Genomic DNA, 27,237 nt, shown 5'->3' on the forward strand with positions numbered 1-27,237 from the left:
ACTCCGGCAGAAAGTAGAGACCTCATCTCACTCATACAACCGATACCTAGAGAGACTCTCCATCTTTAAGAGTCCTGGTCCAGCTGCCCTGCTCATAGAGGAGACCAAGTTCCATGGAGGAAGCATGACTCTCTCAGGGCCATCCCGCTAGGAAGTGGCAGGGCTTGGCCTGGAATGTAAGTCTTCTGGGTACAAGAACAGTGCTCACTTTATTTTTTTTTTAATATTCAATATCTTATAATAGCCTGTAACAGAAGAGAATCCAAAAAATAATATATACATATATATATATATATAACTGAATCACTTTGCTGCATCTGAAACCAATGTTAATAACAATGTTGTAAATCAACCACACCTCAATTTAAAAAAAAAGAAAGAAACCAAGTGTCAGAAGTGGTAAGTGGTTTGCCCAGATGAATACCAAGAGCTAGTGGCAAAATGATGGAAACTTTGTCCCCTGATTCTGGATTTAGTGTGTTTTTCACTATACTTCTCTTTGACCTGGTAATATGCCAAGGCCAGTGCTCACCTAAAAAAATGCTTCTAAAATAAAATTCACTTTTAAACTCGGACAAGCATAACTGTAGCATCAACAGGATCCTAAATAAAGTTTATTTATTTAATCCATTCACTCAGTGGGGTTGAGTGGGATATATAGCAACCTACATTGACTAGGGGTGCATCGTACGGTTGCCTAGCAGCACTAAGGTGCCACTGAGGTTCGAGGTTGTGAATCTGAAGTGTGAGCTGCCAGCCTGGCTTTGCTGTGCTTTTTTTCAAATCTCATTTCAGGTACATGGAGGTCAGGAGCTAAGTGAGCAGAGTCAGATCTAACCAGGGTGGTGGTTTTGTCATAGGAGTGTGACGAAGGAAGGGGGTGAGAAAGTGAATAAGATGAAAATTCATAGGATTTAAAAGGGAATTTTCTTTTTTATACTATATAGATATATATATGATTTTTTAATTTCACACAATGAATACTGAAACCAGGTTGTGATCCCATTCGGGTTGAAATGGTAGTGTTGTCATCTTTGTTCAGAAGCGGTCTCGAGGGTGTTTGTCTGGGCAGGTTCAATCTGGAGACTGTGGAGGCTGTACTTGATTTAAATTGTTGTTTGAGCCAGTGCTCCACCTAAGAGTCTTAGGACTTTCCTTCCTCCGGAAGGAACCTTTTGAGACGAATCTAGGGTTTCGTCCAAAGCTCAGGTGCTGCAATTCTGCTTATAAAGCCCTTTTCTAGTGTTATTTGTGTAAGTAAATAGTTGGCTTCCTATTTCAGGGAAGGACATATTTGTCCCCAAGGCTGCCTCGTATCCTGGGCACGCACTGGGGTGCTGGAAAACAGAACCGTTCCTCTCCTGATAGTGTTTGGAAATAACCAGGGCAATTTGGACCCTTTGACCACAAAAATCAACCGTACACTGAAGCTGAAATACAGGTCACTCTGTTTCCCCTTCTCAGTTTTATATTCTGCCCATCCCTACCTCATCCTAACACTTAATAGGAATCCAGCCTCCTTTCTACTCATCGTAGGTGTCCAGGCAGACGATCCCCACTGCCTGCTTTTCATTGGTGTCAGCAGTGGTAATGATTAAGTGGCAACACCCCACCCCCTTGAAACGTCTCCCTCCTCCTTGCAGATCCCCATGGCGAGCGAAAGCACAGTGTGCCTTCTAGGGTCCCTCCCAGAACTTGTGCCTAGGGCGCAAGTGAGGTCAAACAGTGGTAAGTGAATCCTCTTGACTCCAATCACACCACCACCCTCCCAGCAACTCCAAACCTCAGCCTCCACCCCACGCAATGTGGCAGCCTTTGGGAAAACTCAGGATGGATATTTCACTACTGAGTGCCACCAAACAGTAACTAAAGGTATAAGCAAAGCAGAAGTACAGACACATATAAAAGTGTCCCAGAAGGCACACTTCCGGTGCGTTCTCTTTACGTACGTTGTAACCCAGGATAAAAATGTTTAATAAAGCAGAATTCTAGAATCCTAACTAATGCAGGATCTGGGAGTGGAGGCAATCAAGAATGCTGCCACCCACTTCAAGCTCCCAATGTGCTGGTTTGCCTTTGACAAGAGGACATCAAAACAGTGAAGGATGATTGCCAGTTGTTCTAAAAAAGAACAATAAAATGTAAAGCACCTCTACCACACACACACACACACACACACCCTCACAGTCTCAATCCCTAGAAGAGATTCGAAAAAGAAAAGCCCAAGAAATTCCAAGCATGAATACCTCACCAGATAAGACAGAAATGGAAGAAAACCAAACTTTTTAAAGTAAGCATTTTGATCTTCATGCAAACATGGAGTTAATCTGGGGACAGCTAAGCACAATTACACAGATGAATTCATTGTGTGAAATGGTCATTGAGCGTAGAGAATGTTAGTGCCAGTCCAGAGTCCAAGCTCTGTAGGGGTCATACCTGAATCTGCTGAGCTGAGCACATGGAAACCTCGGTGTGCATTCAGGCTTGACCACTCTTTTTAATTTATTTCAGAGTTGCTCACTGGGGTGGCTTCAGGAAATGCAAATAGAATGTCCATAGCGGTGTCTGAGCCCACTCCAGTGTTCTTGCCTGGAGAATCCCAGGGACGGGGAAGCCTGGTGGGATGCCGTCTATGGGGTCGCACAGAGTCGGAAACGACTGAAGTGACTTAGCATAGCATAGCATAGCATAGCGGTGTCTGAAGACGATGGGGTTTTGATGTGTGTTAAACTGAAAATACAAATAGAAATCTCTGGGCCTGTATTTACATGGATTAAGGTTGTTCTTAAGATTACAGTCTGATATTTATAATCCTTTTACTCTTCCAGTTGGCTTTTACTTGATTTTATGCATACAGAGAGGACATAAGTGAAGCCCTAGACTGGGGGTGATGGTACCCAGGTTCTAGCTTCACTTCTGTTAAAATTCTCCCTGAGTCCTGGGGTTCTTCCTTCCTTGATGCTGGGCCCTCACCCCTATAAACTGAGGAGTTTGGACCACATGATCTGGTTCTCTAGTTTTGAGGCTACAATTCAGAGCAATTTGGACATACCATTTCACCTCTAGGATTTTTTTTTTTCAACATAATTAAGATGTACACAATTTTCACACCACAGTAGGATATAAATCCTATTCACATTTCCATGGACTATAAATTAGGAAACACTGGAACATAGCCAGGGACATAAAACAATCTTTTGACATTGATGTCTAACATAATTCCACAATGATAAGAGAACAGACTCTGTATGATTTCAATACATGAAATCATAGAGCATGAAATGTGTGCACCATATTTTATGTCCAGGATTTTAATTTAAGCAAATAGGAAGTATTTTTACAATGTAAAATGCATATGGCTCTAGGTGGCTCAGTGAGTAAAAAATTACTTGCGATGCAGGAGATGCGGGTTTGATTCCCTGAGTCGGGAAGATCCCCTGGAAGAGGAATGGCAAGCCACTCCAATATTCTTGCCTGGAGAACCCCATGGACAAAGAAGCATGGCAGGCTACAGTCCATGGGTTGCAAAGAGTCAGACATGGCTGAAGTGACTGAGCACGCACGCTACAGCCTGATGGACCTAACAAACCCACAGACCTAGAGTCACCATTGGAAATAACTCAAGTACCATTGTCCACGGCAAATGTGTGAAAGTCAGCTCTACAAAGGAACTACACAATTGAGAGAATTCTTTCCCTATTTATAATAATAACATATTTGCACCGAAAGAGTCCTTAGCAAGCACGGAGACCCAGAGAGGTCAAGCAACTTGCCCAAGACACACAGGCAGCAGGAGGGAGTCAGGACCACAGAGTAGATCTCCTCACCCTCACCCTAGTCAGGACTCCTGAATGCGCCCTTCCAAGTTAGGCAATTTCATCTTTAGAACTTCTCTTTCCATATCCACCAACACCCTTCACAGGGAATGGAAATGTTAAATTTTATTTTTTTAGAGTTAATCTTGTTGAAATTCACTAGAGAAATGAATATTGATTTAAAAAAAAACTCACAGTTGCCAAAATCTTGGGACAGTTTCACTACAGAAATGATGAAGGCCTTCTTTCCAAGCTGTCCCTGCCTCATCACCAGAAGCAGAGGAACCAGGAGACAAGAGCAGGGAAGAGGGGGTCCCTGGATTTCTCAGGCCCAAGAAGGAGCAGCCTCAGTGGAGATGTGTATGCTGACTTTCTAAGTCTCCATCAGAACAGGGTCCTGGCATACTGGTGGAGCTTGGGCCTGCTGCAAACAAGCTGGTCTTGGAGTGAAAAACGAACACACCCAGGTATGTCCCCCAGTGTCTGCCGACCTTGCGTTTTGGGGAGAGAGACTCCCACTTCCAGCATTGGAAGTGCTCAAATGCTTGAACCACCAACATACGCCTCCCCACATCAGAGCTAATGCACGAGGCACCCTGCCTCTGCTCAAAGGCACTCAGGTTCTGTTGCCTGTCCTTTGGGGAGGGGCGGCAGGGCCTGGAGGCTCGGAAAGGCATTTTCAGTGGAAGCTGAGGGGAGGCACGCTGGTGGAAACAGAACCGCGGGAGTTGGGCTCTGCTGCTGCTGAGCTGTGTGACGTGGGCAGGAAACTTAGCCTCTCTGTTTCCTCATCTGGTACGTAGAGAGAATCATACCTTTCGAAGCTATCGTTAAGGGGAATTGAAGGAGAAAGCATGTACCCTTCCTCTGTGCCCTTCCTTCACAGGATCTCTACTGAGCACTCACTAGTTTGCTCAGCTAGTGGGTGCTCAGGAAGTTCAAGTTATCTGCACAACCAGAAGTGTCTTCACACAGGTCAGACATGGGAAGATATGGTGCCCGAGGGAGCATATCACTCTGATGACAGCCAATCCTCCTCCAGCTCCAAGTAGTACTACAGCCGTTTGTGAAACAGTCACACGGCACGTGGCTCACACGTCGTTCTCTGGTGTCTGTAAGGCGCACTTCCCCCTTCCTCTTCCCTCCCAGTTCCCACTCGATTGCCAGCATCCTCTCCTGTAGTACTAGCAGCAGTGTTAGTCGCTCAGTCATGTCCGACCCTTTGCAGCCAGTCAGGCTCCTCTGTCCATGGGATTCTCCAGGCAAGAATATCGGAGTGGAGAGCCATTCCCTTCTTCAGGGGATCTCCCCAACCCAGGGATCGAACACGTGTCTCCTGCGTCTTCTGCATTGCAGGCAGATTCTTTACCATCTGAGCCGCTAGGGAAACCCATGCCCCATCCTGTAGGTGATGCTTATCCCTAAGCCTTCCTAAGTAGGAAAAGCGGCTTCCCATATCTGAAACAGGAGGGGGTCCCACTAGACCTGGTGAGACACCCTGTCTTCCAGCCCATGTGTCCCCTCTCACCTTCCCATACACACGGTCACCCACATAGCTCATTCCATCCTCACACTGGCCACTGCTGGCCATCAGCAGGGTTCGGGTGCAGAAGGAAGTGCCTGTGAGGGGTCAGCCTGGCTCTGCCACTCAGTCGGTGACCTAAGCTAATCCGTGTTCTCTCTCCAAGCCTCAGTTTCCCCACTGGTAACAGGAAGAGATGAGCTGACTCTCTAGGGCCACTCCAGCTTAGCCAGCTTGTGACATGAGTTACTTCCACCAGAAAATGCTTCTTTTTCCAGCTCCCAAATGTAACAAGGACTCCTCTACTCACTCTACATGGTTCGGACTTTGTTTAAAAAGATTTCCCTTTACCAGGTGTTTGAGGCCCACTGCCACTCAGAGGCCAGAATCATCCCAACGTCAGTGGCAAAAGCACATCAGATCAAAAACGTCCATGGGCCTCATCTGAACACAGTTTCTGCTTTGAACCTTCTGCCAAGTCTAGGGCTTATCTGCCAGAGAGTGTGTGTGAATTACCATATGAAAGAGCTCTCTTGGATCATACTTAAAGAAAGCCTCTTTTCAATTCAGATAAGAAAATCACCCAGTCCTCCAGAAAATATATATAAATTTGTGTCTAAATGACCAAATAGAGTTATGGTCACAGAAGATGCAATTATCTCCTTCTGGGATAAAGGGAATCTTCTAGCTACGAGGGAGAGCCAAGAAGCAAGAATGTCCTGCTTGAGATGGCAGCAAGCCGACCATGGAAGGTTGCCTGTGTTGTTCGCTGCACAAGGGTGTTCCGCTGATGAGTGGGGAGGGACTCTGGAGGGGAGCCTGTCCTTCCCTAGCCAAGCCATGTGTCCAGTACATGACATGATTATGTTGGGTCAAAGAGAGGTGAACCTTTTGGAAATTCAGCAACATCATTGCAGATATTAGCAGACAGCCCCTGTTTGGAGATACAGCCTAACCCCTGCTTACAAATACACCATTTTCCAGAGCTCATGGCAAGAAGAGAGAGCAGAAAGGCAGAATCAAAGGAAGGTCATGGGGTGAATGTGGGGAGAAGCTCCTTCTGGAAACCATCTTAGCATCTGGAGGGGCTTGGACCCCCCAGTGCCTCCCAGTCAATTCCCAAAAGACCACTGGGAAGAACCCAGTGGGACCGCTCCCCACTACCCTTCACGTAGGGCTCCACCCTGCCTTCCCTGACCTCCCAGCTGATGATAGAGTCCCTGTTACGGGTTCTCAGAGCAGCTCTGCTTTCCCTCTATAAAGTTCATGTTGTACTTTGCAATAAGATGTGTGTAGGTAATTTGGTTCATCTGTCTCTCTGACCAGATTGTCAGCTGTGCGAGGCAGACTATGTTGGGTTTTGCTCTTGGATCCCCAGCACAGCATCTGGGGCAGGAACTATGAATGAAGCGTGAATGAAAGGGCGTGGGTCTTGCACTTCTGCAGCCCTTTCCACCAGGGAGAAGAGGGCAGAGGATGAGATGGTTAGATAGTATCACCAACTCAATGGACACGAATTTGAGCAAACTCTGGGAGATAGTAGAGGACAGAGGAGCCTAGTAGCCTACAATCCATGGGGTCACAAAGAGTCGGGCATGACTTAGCAACTGAACAACCACAGGGGCTGTCTGGGCACAGGGACATGCAGTCTGCATGACCTCAGCCCTGTGCCCAGGCCCAGGGGACAAAGACTAGAGAAGAAACACCCAACCCTGGCCTGGCATCCAAAACACACACAAAGACTAATGAAAATACAGCTTTCTGGGGTTTCCCTGGTGGTCCAGTCACTGCGTCCCCCAATGCAGGGGATGCAGGTTCGATCCCTGGTCAGGGATCTAAGATCCCGCATGCCACAGGGCATCTAAGCCACACACCACAAGCCTGAGCGTGGCAACGAAGAGCCCAAGGGCTGCAGCTGAGACCCAACACAGCCAAACTCATTAAAAAAAAAAAAAAGAAATACAGTTTTCCAAGTTTACCGAGGCATCCAGTATTTGTATGTTTAGCAAGGTGCCTCATGTGATTCCAAGCCACCCATCATGGTTGAGAACCCACAGATGTGGTTGTGATGGGTATAAGGAAGCCTAGATACAAAAGAGAGGGAATCGAGAGCCATCCTGAAGGCTCATGAAGGCTTTCTGGTGGAAATGATGCCTCAGCCAGGTCTTGATCAAAGTGAGTGACATGGAAAAGGAGAGAAGGACCTCACAGGCGGAAGGAACAGCATGAACCAAAAGAGAGACAGGAGACTGCATGGGGCACACTCATGGGCAAGGGTGGTGGGATTGAACCAGAATGACAGATGCTGAGTACCTGGTAGAAAATCAAGCCCAGGGAAGTTCCCGGTGGTCCAGTGGTTAGGACTGGCTGCTGTCACTGCTGTGACCTGGGTTTGAGCCCTGGTCAAGGAACTACAATCCCGCCATGTGGTGTGGCCAAAAAAAAAAGTCAAGCACAAATCACCCACTACTCAACTGAGCTCCAGAGCCTTCTGGGTAGGGAACCCACATTCCAGCAGCCTTCAGAGAATTTCCTCTGCACCCCTTTTTTTAATGCAGGCCCCATTCCTACTTTGGGTTTCACTCACTTTTTCTTATCTTCTTTCTCTAGTGAGACTGTGGCATTAAAGAATAGACTTCTGAGCCCAAGGCCATCAGGGCATTATTGCCAGGGCCTGTCTTGATAAATAGGCTTGACTTGAGAATTCCAAACTGTCCTGGTTAGAAAGAAGAGATGGTTCAAACTGGCGAATGGCAGCACCCACAGCCAACATCTGTGGCCATGGATGTCCAGGGTGTCAGGAAAGAGTCGTTTTACTTGATATAGAAGTGATGTTTGGAGCACAAGGGTCAGGCCCCCAGGACACCTGCGTGTCATGACTCATCTGTCTTTCCTGGGCCCAGAATGGGGGCTGGGGTGGGAGCTAAGGTTGGGAATGACAGAGGGGATGCTCTTGGGGTGGGAGAGCAGACCCTCAATGACCTGGCTTTCCTGGAGTGACTGCAATCCACAAGCTGGGGGCTTCAGGCTGTAGGAAACATCTCTCACTACCCACCACCTACCACCCTGAGGTCCCATCCATCCTTCCACATTCGTCCATCGCCTCCTCTCTCCTTACTCATCCCCTCCTCTCCTCCCCTCCCACAAGGTTTGGTCCACAGGCCTTGGCTAGGTTGGTAAGCAGACGCTCCCCCTTATCTGGGTTTTTCAAACTGGACTTTTTGGGACTTCCGTGGTAGTCCAGTGGCCAAGACTCTGTGCTCCCAACGCAGGAGCCCTGGGTTCGATCCCTGGTCCGGGAACTAAACCCCACGTGCTGCAGCGAAAGGGTTCACATGCCGTAGCTAAAGATCAAGAGCCCCAGGCCGCAATGAAGATTGAAGATCCCACGTGCCGCCACCCAGTGCAGCCAAATAAATATTAAAAAAAAAAAAAAAGATGTAAAAAAGATGTATTTAACTGACGGATCAAATAAATACCTTTAAAAATAAATAACTTTTAAAAAGTAAGCTGGACTTTGCTACTGAGCCTGGCCAGTGTGTGGACAGGTTTTCTAAGGCCAGCGCACACGCTGCAGAGAGGAAGGGAGAGTCTTCGGCACACCACCCCTCCCTCTGGAGGGATGAGGGGTGGCCTCTAGGAAGCGGTGTGGATCCGAAGTTCTCAGCCTCCGCGCCAAGTTTCTGAGACATGCCCACGTCACAGTTCAGTGCCGCCCCACCGGAATCTGAACTATCTTGTCTGCCGGGCAGTTACAAATTAATCTCTCGTCATCAGTGATTAACTTACTTGAGCCCCGGGAGCTGCTGAACCAAAACAGCCCCTTGGGGTGAAGAGCGTCCAGCATCGTGAGGCTGTGGATGTGCCTGTGACCCTCCTCTGGGCCTCGTGCTGTGTCAGCAGGGGAGCAGGGAGACCAGCGTGGGGTTCCCCCCTCCCCCGGGCACTGCTGCTCTGGGACGCTCACGGGGCCCCTCAGTGTGGCTTGGGGGCCAAGGGCTGGATTGGCTTTTTTCAGTGTGTTTGTCTGCAAGAAACGTTTTAAAAATGGAATTGGGGGCTTTGCTGGCCATCCAGTGGTTGAGGGTCTGCCTTGCAGTGCAGGGGACACGGGTTCGATCCCTGGGCCCAGAGGATCCCACATGCCACAGAGCAGCTAAGCCCTCGAGCCACAATTACTGAGCCCATGTGCCTAGAGCCTAGGTTCGCCAACAAGAGACACCACCGCAAGGAGAGGCCCAGGCACCGCAACTAGAAAGGAGCCCCCGCTCGCCACAACAGGAGAGAAGCAAGCACAGCAGTGAAGGCCCCATGCAGCCAGACAGAAATAAACGGACACGTGAATCAGGAAACAAACAAAAAAATAGGATTGGGGTGGGCTTATCCTTTGGGAACAAGATACAACTGAATACAGACAGCCTGCGACTGACAAGAAAGAACGGGAAGCCAAATTTTGGAAATCGCTCGGATGTTGCGGGGACCAATGGGTCATCTCTCAGAGTATAAACTGTCTCAGTGGAAAAGGCCCTGGAGTTTTTGTGGGTCTGAACTTCCCAGTCCTACAGAAACCGAGAAAGAGGGCTCGACTCACCTGAGGTCACTGTAGCGCCGACAGGAGAGAGACCACGTGTCACATTGTGCTCACACGTCCGATAAAAACTCACTTCCTCGTCACCCTGAGGACAGGCAGCCTAGCACTCTCTCTGGAAAAAAGATCAGGGAATCCTCCCACACAGCACTTCTACCATTTGAAGGTGTTCAAAGTCAAGTTTCCCTGCTTTTTCTGAGTAATTCTGAAAAATCTAGTCTCCTTTCTTAGTTCTGGGGCTTTTCAGCAATTTATGTCACCTTGGTGGTCATCCCCCTGTTCCAAACCCATAATACCCCACCTCACCATGAGAAAAACATCAGACAAACCCCAATGTAGGGCCATTCCACCAAGAACGGTCCCAGTCCTCCTCAAAGCCAGCCAGGTCATCAGAAACAGGGAAGCCTGAGATAGCATCACAGATGAGCAGAGTCTAATGAGACAATGTTAATTAAATGCAGTGAGGTGTCTTGGGTGGGATCCTAGGACAGGAAATGGCCATCAGGGAAAAGATAGCGAAATCTGAATACAGGGCAGAGTTTAGTCAATAGTAAGGTAACAATGCTGACTCCTTAGTTGGAACAAATGTTCCACAGTATGTAAGATGTTAACAGTGGGGACAACTGGGGGATGGGTGTGCGGAAATTCTCTACCATCTCCGCAGCCTTCCTATACACCTAAAACTATTTCAAAGTAAAGCATTTACTTAACAATTTTTAAAATGGTCCCTATGATTGGAACCTTTCTGAGATGTTTAATCACAGGGCTCATAATGTGTGGAGTAACAAGCATCGGAGCGAGGAAAACAGGAACAGGGAGAGAAGGAGGGAAGGAGAGAGGAGAGAGGCAGGCAAGAGGACAGGGTGAGAGGGAGCAGGAAGGCAGCGAAAAGTACAGACTTCAAAAGTGACTGTCACTGGACTCCCGGGCAATCCAGGGGTTAAGATTTTGTAATTTCCAGGTGGCTCAGCAGTGAAGAATCCTCCTGCCAGTGCAGGAGATGTGGGTTCAGTCCCTGATCTGGGAAGACCCCACACATGGCAGAACAACTAAGTTCATGCTCCACAACTGTTGAGCCCGTGCTCTAGAGCCCAGGATCACGATACAGAGCCACGTGCCACAGCTACTGAAGCCCGAGCATCTTACGGCCGGTGCTCCACAAGAGAAGCCACAAGATGAGGAGCTCTGCACTGCAGCTAGAGAGCAGCCTCCCACTTGCAACAACTGGAGAAAAACGCTTACAGCAATGAAGACTCAGCACAACCAAAAATAAATAAATAGATAAAATTATTTTTTAAAAAAATTTTATATTTTCAATCCAGGGAGTGTGGGTTCACCCCCTGGTCAGGGAACTAAGAGCCCACAGGCAGCACGGCGCCAAAAAAAAGTATGTCATATAGAGATTAAACAGCAAATTGGCACACATAAATCCCACCTTCTGAACAATTACATTAAATGTAAACGGATTTTTTTTTTTTAAAGTAACAGTCTAGCCACCCACGAACTGTGGTGTTGGAGAAGACTCTTGACAGTCCCTTGGACTGCAAGGAGATCAAACCAGTCAATCCTAAAGATCAGTCCTGAATATTCATCGGAAGGACTGATGCTGAAGCTGAAACTCTGATACTTTGGCCACGTGATGTGAAGAACTGACTCACTGGAAAAGACCCTGATGCTGGGAAAGATTGAAGGCAGGAGGAGAAGGGTTGGATGGCATCACTGATTCGATGGACATGAGTTTGAACAAGCTCCGGGAATTGGTGATGAACAGGGAAGCCTGGCATGCTGTAGTCCATGGGGTTGCAGAGTCAGACACAGCTGAGTGACTGAACTGAACTGAGCCACCAATGGCTGCACAAACAGAAGGTGGAATATTCAGAGTGGGATAATATTGGCCATAAAAAGGAATGGAGCCCTGGTCCAACATGGATGAGCCTTGGAAATACTACACTAAGTGAAAGAAGTCACTCACAGAAGACCACATTATTGCATGATCTCATTTGTGTGAAATGTCTAGAAAAGGCAAACCCAGAGGACAGGAAGCAGATGAATGGCTTCCAGAGCTTGGGGGCAGGGAGGGCGACCAGTGATTGCTAATGGGCGTGGGGTTTATTGTGGGGCTGATGAAAATGATCTGCTATGAGACAGTGGTGATGGTTGTACAACCTTGTGAATATATAAAACCACTCAACTGTCCACTTTAAAAGGGTGCACTTTATGATGTGTGAACTACATAATAAACTGAAACATACAATGAAAATGTTAAAAAGTAGATACAACTTAGTCTGTTTCTTCAAGGAGCGCTTGGTGTCCTGTGGGAGACATTTCAGTCCAGGTGATTGTAAGCCTTTCCCCTTGTCAGTAACCTGCACGGGACAGGAGCCCTGATGGTTATATTATTATTATTATTATTATTTGGCTGTGCCCTGCGGCATGCTGGATCTTAGTTCCATGACCAGGGATCAAATCTGTGCTTCCTGTACTTAGAACACTGAGTCTTAACCACTGGACTACAGGGAAAGTCCAGATTTGTTCATTACTGATTCCAGCACCCAGCACAGTGCCTGGGCCCTAACAAGCTCTCAAGAAATACTTGTTGAATGAAAGAGTAAGTGTGTTAAGTCCTATGACAGATCACAGAGGAGAGGCTAAAGGTGCTTGGGAAAACCTAGTGTGCTCTGGAAAACCACAGGCTGTGACATAGACAAGGTTGACCGTACCAGGACACTGTAAAGATTTTCAAAACCCTCCCCAGTGACTAATCCATGTGACCCTGAATCACCAAGCAAAGTCTTGCAAAATTGCCTCCTTCCAGCCACCACCTATGCCTGCTCCTTGGGACCCCTTCTTCTGGACACCCACAGATTCACTCTGGAAAGAGATGTATATGCACACACTCCCGCTTCTGATTGTGTGTGCTGAGAAGGAGAGCAGAGGCCAGTGTCAATGGCAGTGGGGTGAGAAGGACATGGGCCTGGGACAGAGGCAGATCCCAGAAGGCTTCCCAGAGGAGGTGACATTTCAGCATGAGGGGCCGTCAGATAGGAGCAATGAATTGATTCTGCAACACAGTTTCTGGGTTGGTTTATCTCCACTATTCCTTTCACCAGTGGTTGTTTCCTGTTGCTCTTTCCAGGGAGGGCTCCACAGATCCTTAGAGACAGCCTTTAATATCCTCACCAAAGCCCCAGTAAGTCTCCCCAAGGTGACTCAGCTACCCAAAGGTAAGTGTCATAAAAACCAAAACTGCCTTTTGACCTCCTTGACCCAGCCAGAAGGAAGTGAATATTTTTGAAAATCTTAAGGGCCTCAACATACTGGGCGGCTGTGGCTGGCAATGGAGTGTCATTGACATGTGAGTGACTTGGCAGAGAGCTCTCCATCATAAGCCTGAGTAAAAGGCAAAGGAATCTGCAGCACTATGCATTGTAGTCTTGGCAGAATATCAGAGCAGGAAGAGCCCAGGATTTGCAGTCAGAGAACGCTGGGTGTGAAAAACAGCTGTGCCGCTCACCAGCTGTGTCCTTGCAGGAAATATTTACACCAATCCTGAGCCTCAGTTTGCTTGTGCGTAATATGGGCTTCCCAGGTGGTGCTAGTCGTAAAGTGAAAATCGCTCAGTCGTGTCCGACTCTTTGCGACCCCATGAACTATACAGTCCATGGAATTCTCCAGGCCAGAATACTTCCCAACCCAGGGATCGAACCCAGGTCTCCCACATCGCAGGCAGATTCTTTACCAGCTGAGCCACAAGGAAAGCCCAAGAACACTGGAGTGGGTAGCCTATCCCTTCTCCAGCATCTTCCCAACCCAGGAATTGAACCGGGGTCTTCTGCATTGCAGGTTGATTTTTTTTACCAGCTGAGTTACCAGGGAATCCATCTATCAATGCAGGAGACATAGGAGATGCAAATTCAATCCCTGGATCAGGAAGATCCCCTGGAGAAGGGCACAGCAACCCACTCCAGTATTCTTGCCTGGAGAATCCCATGAACAGAGGAGCCTGCCGGGCTACAGTCCATAGGGTCACAAAGAGTCAGACATGACTGAAGCGACTTAGCATGCATGCATGCAAAATGGTGATATAGTCCCCAGCCAGCTAGGGTTGCTCTGAGAGTTAAAGAGGATAGTGTGTGTGCAAACCATCCTGATCAATAAGGGACCATCAAAAATTGCAGGTATTAGTTTTCACTATTAAAATTGTTATTAGTTTTCACTATTAAAATTGTTATTATGATAGAGACACCTTGTCCATTTGGAGGGTATTATGAAATTCAATTTCTATCCCCCAAATTCTCTCTCCCCCTCAGGTTTATTCTAAAACCTATTCAGAGAACAAATTGAGCTCTGGAATTTTCTCCCAGGCTAAACTGCCAGTGGAGTTTCTATATCATTTTGTAAGGAGCATTTATGATGAAATCACAGAACCACAGACACTGAATTGGCTGCAGGGAAGCTCCTTTGCCTTTCAGCCTGGTCTGTAAAGCAAAAGAACCCAGAGAGGGCCTCAGTGAATATGCTGAGGTTTTGTCCGTAAAATATCTCAAGTTCTAGGGTGAAATCTGATTTCAGTTTTCGGAAATCTGACCATCTCTTACTGTTGTCAGCTTGGTCTTTAGAGTAACCCCACGTGGATGTATAAACTCACATGATTTAAATAGGAGAAAAAGAGAAGAGAAGGAAGGGCAAGGGAAGAGAAGGGAAAGACAGAGGCTGAAGTGGGAAGGCACAGGCACTGGGACTTTTAAAAACACCCCCGGTGAGAATGTTCAGTCGCTTAGTCGTGTCCAACTCTTTGCAACCCCATGGACTATAGCCCACCAGGCTCCTCTGTCCATGGGATTCTCCAGGCAAAAGTACTGGACTGGGTTGCCACTTCCTCCTCCAGGGGATCTTCCCAACCCAAGGATCGAACCCACATCTCTTACGTCTCCTGCATTGGCAGGCGGGTTCTTTTCCACTAGCACCACCAGGTGAGAATGGATATGTTTATTTTGGCTGAGTTGTCTGTCTGAAACTATCACAACACTATTGAGAAACGGAGGATTTCCTGCCATGTCAATAAATAAGGATGTCGCAGGCATCAGCGATTCCAGCCCTCCGAAAGTGAATTTCTGAGCCCAGAGGGCAACCAGAAAGAACAATGCCTGCTATCTAGCAGCCTTAGAGCTGCAGCCACTCCCTACAGTGAGCACTAAGGAGCTGAGGGGATGTGAACACACTGGATACTGGCCCCAGATAGCTGAGATGCATATGAAAGGCATGATTTCAGTAAGCCCAGACTCTAGCCATCTTCCCATACATAGAAAAGCGCTAAATTCCTTAACTTGAGATATCTGGTTTTCCTTAACAATAATCTTCTGATGTTCAGACTAGCTGCCCTCCCACACCCCCTCCACCTCCCCACCTTCCAGCACCCCCTCCCCTCCCATTGCAAACTTCTATATAATCTGACTCCTCCCCACCGCCTCCTCCTTGGAACAGTTCTCTCAGGGTCACTTGAGATGCTGTCTCCCCAGGCTTGAAGTCCTAAAAATTCCCACCAAATAAAACGTAGCTCTTAGCTTTTAGCTTGTGACTATTTCTTAAGTTGACACTATTAATCAATGATGCGTGCATGCATGCTCAGTCATGTCCAACTCTTTGTGACCCCATGGACTGTAGCTCGCTGGGCTCCTCTGTCCATGGAGTTCTTGAGGCATGAATACTAGAGTGGGTAGCCATTTCTTTCTCCGGTGGATCTTCCCAACTCAGGGTATCAAACCCAGGTTTCCTGCATTCCAGGTGGATTCTTTATTATCTGAGCCACCAGGGAAGCCCTGTTAATCGGCTATATCCCAATACAAAATAAAAAGCTAAAAAATAAAAACAATTAGGTTTAAAAGGCAAAAAACACCCCAAGTGATAGCAACGTGCAGCTAGAGGCCCATCAGATCAGACCAGTTCCCTTTGGCACTTGCCCTGTACTCTCTTGGTAAAATAGTAAACAGGAAATACTTGCTTCCTCCAGTCTTCAGGCAGGCCTGGCTGGGTTTAATAGAATTGCACCAGCCTGACATTTACTGTACCTGATGGATATGGCTGGATGCCACATGCTTATTGTAAAGCATCACCAGGAACGCTGGGGACCACAACAGACCAGGACAAGGTCTGGGTGTTTGCCTTTAGGTATTAACGGAGGAGCCCAGAGCCTCAGCCCAGGGAGGGTTGCTGTTTAAACATTGGCCAATTTACCAAGGATTTCAGATATTTGCTGGACATTTTAAGGGGTTAACCTGATCACAGACAGCACACCCAAAGAAGTAAGTAAAAAAAACTTCTTTAAGAATTTAAAAAATTAAGCCTAGTTGTTTCTCTTCAGCTTTCTGGTTTGCAGTTTTCAAGTTGTTTCCTCTTCGTGTAACCACTAGATGGTGCACATCACAAAATATTCGCCCTGAAGTGGGGCTGCATTTATCATTTTTGTGGTGACTAGAAGGGAATCAGAGGTAAGGTTGCCAGATTTAGCAGATAAAAATAGAAGACTCCCAGTTAAATTTCAATTTCAGATCAATGAATATTGCGTGGGACACACACTAAAAAATTACTTATTTCTCTGAAATTCAAATTTAACTGGATTGCCTTTAATTTAAGTAAGTAAGTGTTAATTGCTCAATTGTCAACTTTTTGTGACCCCCATGGGCTGGGATTTTCAGGCAAGAATATTGAAGTGGGTAGCCATTCCTTTCTCCAGTGGGTCTTCCCAACTCAGGATATCGAACCCAGGTCTCCTGCATTCCAGGTGGATTCTTTATCATCTGAGCCACCAGGGAAGCCCTATTAATCAGCTATATCCCAATGCAAGATGAAAAGTTTAAAAATAAGGTTTAAAAGGCAAAAAAACACCCCACACATAGGATTTTTCAGGCAAGAAGATTGAAGTGGGTTGCCATTCCTTTCTTCAGAGGATCTTCCTGACCCAGGGATTGAACCCAGGTGTCCTGTATTGCAGGCTTATTCTTTATTGTCTGAGCCACCAGAGAAGCCCTTCCTGTATTTTACCCAACAATCTTAATCAAAAGGGACTTTAGGAAATAAGTAGATAATCGCTAGCTCTCTCAGCTATGTCAAATACTAGAATTTGGGCTGGCATACTTCAAGGGATATGAAAGCAACATGAAACAAGTCAGCAATTATTACAGCACAATCTCAACATCTGTGGTGTGACACAGTCTTCAGGGGCCAAAGCCCTAATGGTTAACTCAACTCCCTGGTTTGCTCCACATCACTGCACACATCCAGCTGTTCCTGCCCTGTCGTACCTCTTATGGAATCAAGGTAAACTTCTGGAATACTCCAGCAGTTTGGAATACTCTGTGGCTTTCCTTGGCTCGAATGCCACTTTCCCGTACGTCTCCTAGCTTTTAAAGTTGGATCAACGTTGCTTTGAGGCGCACAGTCTCAGTGTTCAATGGGACAGAAAACAGTGTTCGTTTGTAAGAAAAGCAAGTTTTCCACGTTGAACAAATTTTGGTGACAAACATGAAAAGATTAGTGCTGTACCTCCTAGCCACAGCTGACCTCCCACAGGCAGCCTCAAGTTTAATATTTCATCGGAAAGAAAGCAGGAATTTTACCTGCATTCCGAGCTCTTTTTTTGACATGAACTGGCCAATCTCTCTGCTTGACCACAAGCTTTCTACAGGCGGGGACCATCTTTACAGCATCTTGCACAGAGAAAAGCTGAAGGACCATCTTGAATCCACATGCACTCAAAGTTCCCTGAATCGGTGTTGTACTCAATGCCCTTTCCAGACAGACTGGCTGTCGCAGTTCTGTAATCTAAGCTGTGGTCCGCCTCATCCCCTCGCAGGACAATGGGGTCCCTGAAGAGAAGAAGGAAGAAGGAAGGAAATGGAGAAATTCAGAATGCAAAATGAATGTTAAAGGCTACCCAGCTGCAGCCCACTCTGATACTTGACTATTCTGTGCTGAGCAGGGAAAGGAAGAACTGATGGTCAGAAATCTGTCTCAAACCCACTGTTAGGATCTTGTTTCTTTCCCTACGAGATAACTGCTTGCCGGAGTAGATACATGGAAGAGCACATAGCTGAGAGAAGCCATTCGCTTCTTTTCCCTAGATCCACATCTTTTTAACAGCTTTACTGAGATATAGGCTTTCCTGGTGGCTCAGATGGTAAAGAATCTGCCTGCAGTGCAGGAGACCTGAGTTCAATCCCTGGGTCGGGAAGATCCCCTGGAGAAGGGAATGGCAACCCGCTCCAGTATTCTTGCCTAAAGAATTCCATGGATGGAGGAGCCTGGTGGGCTACGATCCATGGGGTCGCAAAGAGTCAGACAAGACTGAGTGACTAACACTTTCACTTACTCAGATACAGTTCACATATTTAAAGTGTACAATTAAATGGTTTTCAGTCTATTCACAGAGTTGTGCGACCATCACTACAATCAATATTAGAACATTTTCATCACCTCCCAAAGAAACCCCCCTACCTATTAGCAGCCACATGTCATTGCTCCCAGTGTCCACCCTTTCCCCCAGGCCTAAGCAATCATTAACCTACTTTCTGTCTCTACAAATTAACCTACTCTGAACACTTCACATGAGGGGAATCATATAGCATGTAGTCTTTTCTGTCTGGTTTCTTTCACTTAGCATGAGGCCCTCAAGCTTCCTCCATGCTGTAGCATGGGTCAGTACTCCATTCCTTTTTCTGCTTTTATTTATCTGCTCATTCATTCACTGATGGGTATTCTGGTGATTTCTACTTTGGGACTGTTGTGAATAATCTTCAAGTGAATCTTCATGTACCAATTCACAATCTTTTTTTTTTTTTTTTTGCTGCCTTATTTGTGACATTCGGAAGCTTTCATTGCAGCATGTGAACTCTTAGTTGTAGCATGTGGGATCTACCTCCCTGACCAGGGATCGAACCCAGGCCCCCTGCACTGGAAGCCCAGAATCTTAGCCATTGGATCAGCAGGGAAGTCCATGCAATCCATTCTCGACTCTGCCTCATATCTTGTGACTGCATTGAGAAGGGTCAACTCTCTTTCTTGCTTCTAGAAACTGATTCAAAGTAGAAAGGCCCCCTGGGGATGTTGCCCCCACCATAAGAACAGAAAGAGAAGAATCATTTAGCTGGAGGAGAGGGGACACCTGGGAGCCAGGGACCTCTTCTCTGTAGATTCCTGACAACTTAGGTGAGTTCCTGGGCTCTGAGGAGTTTGAAGACGATGTGAGGTTTTACCATCTGCAGAATGGGTACATGATCCCTCCACTTCCTCCCAGCAGCCTCTCGTTAAGACATCCACATCTTGGGAAATTTGAATCCCAAAGTAACACCATAGATAGACAGCCTCTTAAGAATGGTCAGACAGTGACACGTTTGGGAAATTTCTGCCCTCTGAAATATCCTGAATTCCTTAGGTCAACCCATGGATAAGGGTGAACAAGAACAGAGCCTGCATTTTTCAGATTTTCCTCACAGTCCTCACAAGCCATAACGGTCCTTGAGAGGAAGCTGAGCCCTCCTCCTTGGAAGGGAGGGAAGGAATGAAGATTGGCTGGAGTGAGTCACCCTTCCTCTCCTGCCAAGAGGTGCCCACCCTGGAACTCTGCCCATCTGTCTGGATTCATTCTGCACAACCTTCTGAGCACCTCCTGTTTGCCAGATGCTGCAGATAAAGATATCACATCTATTGGCAAGTGAGGAGACTGAGACTCAGAGTTCCCAAGACAACACAGCAAGTGACACGGTAGAAATCTTTTTACTTTATTTTTAATGGAAGGATAATCGATCTACAGTATTGTGTTGATTTCTGCTACACATCAACCTGAATCAGCCATAGGCATACATCTGTCCCCTCTCTCTTGAACCTCCCTCCCACCTCCCACCCTCTCCCGCCCCTCTAGGTTATTACAGAGCCTTGTTCGAGTTCTGAAATCACACCGCAAATTCCCTTGCTCTCTATTTGACAAATGGTAGCGTATATGTTGGGGTTTCCCTCATACCTCAAGTTGGTAAAGAATCTGCCTGCAATGCAGGAGACCCCGGTTTGATTCCTGGGTCGGGAAGATCTGCTGGAGAAGGGATAGGCTACCCACTCCAGTATTCTTGGGCTTCCCTTATGACTTAGCTGGTAAAGACTCTGCCTGCAATGTGGGAGACCTGGGTTCAATCCCTGGGTTGGGAAGATCCCCTGGAGAAGGGATATGTTTCCATGTTACTCTCTCCATTCATCCCACCCTCTCCTTCTTCCTCCCCACCCCTGTCCATAAGTCTGTTCTTGACGTCTTGCAGCAGAAATTTTAACCTAAGCAGGCTAACTACAGGGAAGCCATTAGAGAAACTTCCATAATGATTAAAATAATCTACTCTCAAGGAGATTATCATATAGTGAGGAGAAGATTAAATAAACAAAAAGTCAACAGGCAGATTGGTACTAGAGGTTGAGTAACACAGAGAAATCCTGGGGGTAAAACCAAGGGGACTTGAACCAGTGGTGGGAGGAGGGGATCACAAGGTGGTCAAGGAAGTTCCCCCCAAGATACCAAGGTTTGAATAAAAAGGAAGAATCTACCAGGGAAAGAAGGGAAAGAAGGGTTTCCTTGCAGAGAGAGAGGAGCAGGTATGAAGGCTCCAAAGTGGCAGAGAGCTGTAAGAAGTCTGTGGATGACCGATGCTTGGAGCAGAGGGTATGAGCAGCCATCCAGAGTGTGAGTGATGGGCAGGGGTCAAAAGCAAGGGGCCTTCCTATCACACTGAAAGTTGGATTTTATTCTGAAACCTAGAGGGAACGATTGGAGGATGTTTAAACTGATGGATGTTAAAACTCGATCAAGTTTGCTTGAGCAACACTGTGGAACACGGACTGGAAGGGAGACAGACGGAAGCCGCAAATACAAACTTCTTCCAAAGCGGCTGGGGCCCGTAGAGTGTTCTCCAGGGAAATCACACTGCCGTCGCAGTGGTGTGGTCCATGTGGTCTTCCTGGGTCGGCCCTTGTCCTCTTCTTGTCCTTGCCTTGGAGTAGACTGCGGTATAAAGATCCTAAGAAAACTTGCTTTATAGGTAACTGAGTTCGCCTGAGTCTGAAATATTTTCATTGTGCCCAGTCATTCTTCCCTCCTCCTTTCTTTCTTTTTTATTTGGCTGCACTGGATCTTAGTCGCAGCACGCGGGATCTTTAGCTGCAGCTTGCAAACCCCTGGTTGCGGCATGTGGGATCTAGATCCCTGACCTGGAATGGAACCCAGGACCCTGCATCGGGAGTGAGGAGTCTTACCCACTGGACCTCCAGGGAAGTCCCTGCGCCCTCACTCTAGACAGAGAGAACTTCCCTCAGAATCTCAGGCATTGCTCCATTGTCTCATGGTGACCGCAGCCTGCTTCTCTTTCCTTGGACCTCACATTTGAAAGAATGAACCCCTGCGATTCTCTGCAGCATCACACTCCAGCCCCACTGGCTTTCTCATCATCCCTTGCATGTATCAAGTTTTACCTACCGACTTGTTTCTTCTTCATGAAATTTTCTTCCCCAGCTCTGCTCATGGTTGGCATCCTTTCATTTATCAGATTTGAGCTCAAATCTGTCAGTTTTGAAGGGTCTTCCCTTACTAACTTAGCTAAACTAGCAAATATGAGCTGTGCAAAAAAAAAAAAAAAGATTCATCCAATTAATTTTAAATGATTCATTAATTGGTTCATTTTAACTAGGATTCTGTGAGAATTGTTCAGAAAGGAGTTAGTGTTTGGGCTGCGCCAAATTTTCAATCTAATTCATTTTAAATGGGCTATACATATGGGAAAAAATGAATCTCAAATTCCTACCTCATATAATACAGAAAAATTTATTCATATGACTTAAGAAATCTAAATGTAAAAGAAATACTGATAAATATTTTAGAATAAAACATAAAATGCCACTGGTAATTTGACAGATATTGTGTTGAATCTATAGATTGCCTTGGGTTAGTTTAGTTCACTCAGTCATGTCCAACTCTTTGAGACTTCATGGATTGCAGCACACCAGGCTTCCCTGTCCATCACCAACTCCTGGAGATTGCTCAAACTCGTGTCTATCGAGTCGGTGATGCCATCCAACCATCTCATCCTCTGTCATCCCCTTCTCCTGCCTTCAATCTTTCCCAGCATCAGGTCTTTTCCAATGAGTCGGTTCTTTGCATCAGGTGGCCAAAGCATCGAAGTTTCAGCTTCCGCATCAGTCCTTCGGATGAATATTCAGGACTGATCTCCTTTAGGATGGACTGGTTTGAGCTCCTTGAAGTCCAAGGGACTCTCAAGAGTCTCCTCCAACACCACAGTTCAAAGGCATCAATTCTTCAGCGCTCAGCTCTCTTTATGGTCCAACTCTCACATCCATACATCTGTTTATGTCGTCTTCAATTTCCTTCATCAGAGTCTTATAGTTTTCAGACTGTTAATTTTTTAAGGGCATCATTTTGCCAAAGAGACCTCAAACCTGTCCCACAACGGTCTGTGAGAAGGATTTCCAAGCCCCCAAATTCACATGATAGAAAGAGGGCTGCTAAAACAGCGCTGAACCCCAAAGGGGCATCCTTCATGATGCACACATCATATGGGCCATGAAGGACAATTCACAGAAGAGACTTTTCCAAAGTGACAAGCAGGAGCCACAGAGGGCAGAGGGCAAAGGGGAGCCTTTCACAGGGCAGAACTGGGGCAGATACATACTTGCTGCCAGGGCAGGACGTCCATGTGATTTCTGCGCAGTATGACATGGGTTATGTAAGGACAGTGACCACTGAGAGTTGTTTCTTGTTCTTTTATTTTCCAAATGAGACTTTTTACTGTGATTACTCTGTTCTCTCTCCATTACAGTTTATGGCGTGTATAACAGTGGTTAAATATAACCACTTAGCCTCACTGGACCACACAGGACCAAAAGAGCTCCATTTGCAAGGTTCTGTTCCAGAGAACCAGACTGGGTGAAACTGTACCTCATCCCTTTAGGAAAAGAGGTTGCTTGTGTTTATGTAGAGAGTGGGTATTTTTGAAGATATATTTATGGGGATATAGGTGAGTGTGGCTATTGAGTAGTTAAAGGGCATGGACTGCGCTAGATTGATACTGTTTTTGCAACTCAGCATCCACTTACTTTACTTCTGATAAAATAACTCCTTCAAGTGTGGTTTGGTTGGCATCATGATCCTGCCACCCACATCTAGGGATGGGCCTTGATCCTCTTCAGGTGTGTCTTATCCCCTGGCTATGTAAAGAGACAAAACCTGATGCTGGGAAAGACTGAGGTGGAAGGAGAAGGGGGCAACAGGATGAGATGGTTGGATGGCATCACCAACTCAGTGGACTTGACTTTGAGCAAACTCTGGAAGATAGTGAAGGGCAGGGAAGCCTGGCGTGCTGCAGTCCATGGGGTCAAAAAGAGTCAGACACAACTTAGTGACTGAATGACAACAACAACATAAAGAGAGCCAGTGAAATTGGATCCGTGTGCAGAGTTTGGAAAGAGAAGAGCTTCTCACTTCTTCTCCACCTCTCTTCAGCAGAAGTTAGTGGACAAAGGACCTCCCTTCCTCTGGATGACATCCTGTTAAGACGTGAGGTTTGTGGTCCCTGCAGGGATGGGAAAGAGCTGGCCCTTGGTGACATTCCTTGAATGTAATCATCACCTGAATCAATCCTATCTCAGCCCTTTTCAGTTGCAGAAGTTGTAATAGCTCCAAGTGGTTTGAGCCAGTTTGAGACAGGTTCTCTGTCCCTTGCAACATAAGAAGTTCTTCCAGGGACACTGTCAGGATTTCGTGCTTCTGTTTTTTTTTTTTTTTTAATTTGGCTGTGTTGAGTCTTAGTTGCAGCGTGCAAGGTTTTCGTTGCATCATGTAGGATCTTTCATTGTGGCTCACAGACCCTCTAGTTGCGGCCTGTGGACTTAGTTTCTCCAAGGAATGTGGGATTTTAGTTCCCCGACCAGGGATTGAACCTGCGTCCCCTGCCTTGCAAGGAAGATTCCTAACCACTGGACCACCAGGGAAGTCCGGCTTTTACCTTTTAAAAATAAAACTTGTTGTTTATCAAGAGCTTTGTGGTTTAAAGGTATTTGCATAGACTTACCTCTTGACCTTGTCACCACCCCTGTAGGGCAGGCAGACCTTACAGTATCATCCTCTTTCTTTTTTTTTTTTACTAGATGAGGAAACCGGGATGAGATTCCATTTTGCCCAAAGACATCCAGCCAGACATTAGAGGAGCTGGAGCTTGGACCCAGGTCTGACTCCAGGAAAAATTCTCCCCTGGAGGGGTGGCTCAGAAACCATTCTAAACACAGCAAGTAAAACAAGTAAGTAAGCTCCCAACCCACCTGATTTCCTTTTCATCAAAAATTCTCCGCAGCAGAGCCTGGATGCCGGTTCCGAGCCCAGCACACTTGCTTCTGCAGGAGGGGAAATGGCTCCGTTTGAGATATCTCTGGTGCAGTCAAGCGAGAGGTCATTTTCCCTTGTGGTTTCATTGATTTTATGACAAGGGAGTCTGTGATCTTAGTTGGAAATATTTCTGCTTCAAGGAGAGAGACGGGAGGGATCGGTCCTGTCTGTAGGCCAGTGACTCCCAGGGACCTTCTTAATTTAGGGATTCCTCTTCCTCTGCACCCCCCGCCCTACCTCCTCTGTCCATCTTCCTTTTCACAGGGCAGGGCTGCGTGGGTGATGTATTTATGAGACTGGAGCTCCAGAGCCCACGTGGAGGAGTAAATTACAAGTGAATGCACCTCCAGGATGGGGCAGCCTCCCTTGCCCTGGCGGCACTTCAAAGCTTCCTGAAAATTCCCCCAAGAACAGTCAGTCTCCGCAGGGCCTCCCTGCGACTCCCTAATGGTTCTGTCGGACACCTGCGCAAGGATTCTCCACGATCTGCAAGCGTCCACCCATCAGTTTCCATGCTGTTTGGGCATTTAGACACACCCCTTGGCAGAAGGAGGCTCTGAGACACAGCGACACTGAGGCTGTAACCTGCAGATGTCTGTCTGGGATTCCGTCTACCCATCCACAAAGGGCCAGGAGTGTGTCTTGTCCGTCTTTGAACTCTCATCTCTAGCACAACTTATGGCACTAGCTGGGACTCAGTATCTTTCTATGGAAAGAGTGCACTATTTTGCTATCCTGGTCTTTGTGCCAAATTTGGTGAAAGTCCGTTTTGAATTTCCAACTCCTTGAGACCACAGAGAACAAAGAATTCAAGATTCTGATACATTGCATAGTGTCCAAACTGGCTCCTCAGTAACTTCCAGACATCAAAATAAACACTTTACTTTAGTGAAGCTGCTTACAATTTACAAAGCCCTTTTTCTTATAGCCTGCCATTATTCTCTGCAACAACCCACGAAGCTGGCATAGCAGCGTTCACCCCAGAGATGAGGGAACTGAGACACAACGGTTGGGTAATTTCTCAGCTGGTAAGTGATAAAGTCAGGACTCAGACCCAGGGCTTTTCATTCTGAGCCCAGTGTTCATTCGACTCCATCATAACAAGGGCTGTATTTTTGTCCCTGCCTTCTGAGGGGCCCTGGAGGAGCTCCTGGAGAAGGAGGAAGAGGAAATCAAGATGAGAAGTCTCTGACTTTGCCTGGGGCAATGGAGAAAGAGGATGACGGTTGTCTCCACGCTTTTCCCATTTCCTGAGCACCTAATACACGCCAGCCTCCCTGCCGCATGCATGCCTGCTTCCAGGGGAAGATATCCAGGGAGGCTGATGCTTTAAGCCCCTCCCTTGTGCAGACCCCTCTAATGGTCCTGGGTAACAGGTGCCATCAATTCATTACACAAGACGCTTTGAAGTGCCCTGAGCACCTCTATAAGAGACACATGATATTTTCCACATTTGACAACAACCCCGAAGAAGTGCCTGACATTACAAATAATGAATTGTAAAGCTGAATCAAAGACTGATTTATCTTTCTCTCCTGACTATGGAAAATATTACAAAATCTTTGTCATGTTGAGAAGTGGTCAAAAATGTGCAGTCAAAATGTAGGAAAGATGATAAAGAGGTAATGCCTAGGTAATTGAATTTTTTAATTGTCATTTTTCTAGGTTTTGTGATAGTTCTAGTACTTACCAGCTTTGAAAATGTGTGTGTGTGTGTGTTTTTTTTTACCATTTCTAATTCTAAATAAATGTTCATTTTACACCTAACATCTAATTGTAACTTTGCCTTCTCTTTTCTTAAAGAGGGCCGTGTCAATTTTATAAGAGCATAGTACCCTGTACAATTTGGATCTGTCCCTCGGGAGGTCATCTCATTTAATTATTATAGTAAGTCAATGAGAGAATTACTATTATCTTCATTTTATAAACGAAGACACTAAGGTTTAGAGAGGAGAAGGCAATGGCACCCCACTCCAGTACTCTTGCCTGGAAAATCCCATGGACAGAGGAGCCTGGTAGGCTGCAGTCCATAGGGTCGCGAAGAGTCGGACACGACTGAGCGACTTCACTTTCACTTTTCACTTTCATGCATTGGAGAAGGAAATGGCAGCCCACTCCATTGTTCTTGCCTGGAGAATCCCAGGGACGGCGGAGCCCGGTGGGCTGCCGTCTGTGGGGTCGCACAGAGTCGGACACAACTAAAGCGACTTAGTAGTAGTAGTAGTAAGGTTTACAGATGATCATTTTGCCCCAAATCCCACAAACTGAAAAGAAGCAAGGCCTTGGATCAACCTCAAATGTGACTTGAAATCTGTGCTTTTCCTTCTTTGTAATTACCAAAACTAACTTTCTGGGAATTCATCCATGGTCCTTTAATGTTTAGGGAAATAGTGATTTTTAACTATGTACACAAATCCTTTGATATTCTTTGCTCCCTATTTCGCCCTCCCCTTGAGTGAGGCTGGACTTGATGGCTTTCTTCTAGCAAATGAATGTGGAAGAAATGATGGTGCATGGTTGGGTCTTTTTAAAATTTTTTATTTATTTATTTTTGACTGCTCTGGGTCTTCGTTGTTATGTGGGCTTTCCTCCAGTTTCTGTGAGCAGGGGCTACTCTCTAGCTGCGATGTGCAGGCTTCTCATTTCGGTGGCTTCTCTTGTTGTAGAGCCTGGAGCACGCGAGCTTCAGCAGTTGCAGTTCTTGGGCTCTAGAACACAGAATCAATAATTGTGGGGCACGCGTTTAGCTGCTCCACAGTATGTGGGATCTTCCCGGATCAGGGACTGAACCCATGTCTCTTGCATTGGCAGGTGGATTCTTTATCACTGAGCCACCAGGCAAGCCCATGATTGGGTCTTAAAAGGCACTGTGGGGACTTCCCTG

At 46.6% G+C, this 27,237-nt stretch overlaps 1 long non-coding RNA gene across 1 annotated transcript in view; it reads left to right on the forward strand.

Annotated features, from left to right (window-relative positions):
* The first annotated feature begins 4,039 nt into the window (after nt 1-4,039).
* The window catches only part of LOC105004038, a 25,395-nt gene continuing 2,197 nt past the window's right edge, over nt 4,040-27,237 (forward strand). The window contains exons 1-2 of the long non-coding RNA XR_827180.1: nt 4,040-4,282; nt 24,119-24,268. This is a non-coding gene — a long non-coding RNA (uncharacterized LOC105004038). The remainder of the gene's footprint in view (nt 4,283-24,118; nt 24,269-27,237) is intronic.

Source organism: Bison bison, unplaced genomic scaffold, assembly GCF_000754665.1.
Source record: "Bison bison bison isolate TAMUID 2011002044 unplaced genomic scaffold, Bison_UMD1.0 scf7180017864472, whole genome shotgun sequence".
Taxonomy (NCBI): Eukaryota; Metazoa; Chordata; class Mammalia; order Artiodactyla; family Bovidae; genus Bison; species Bison bison.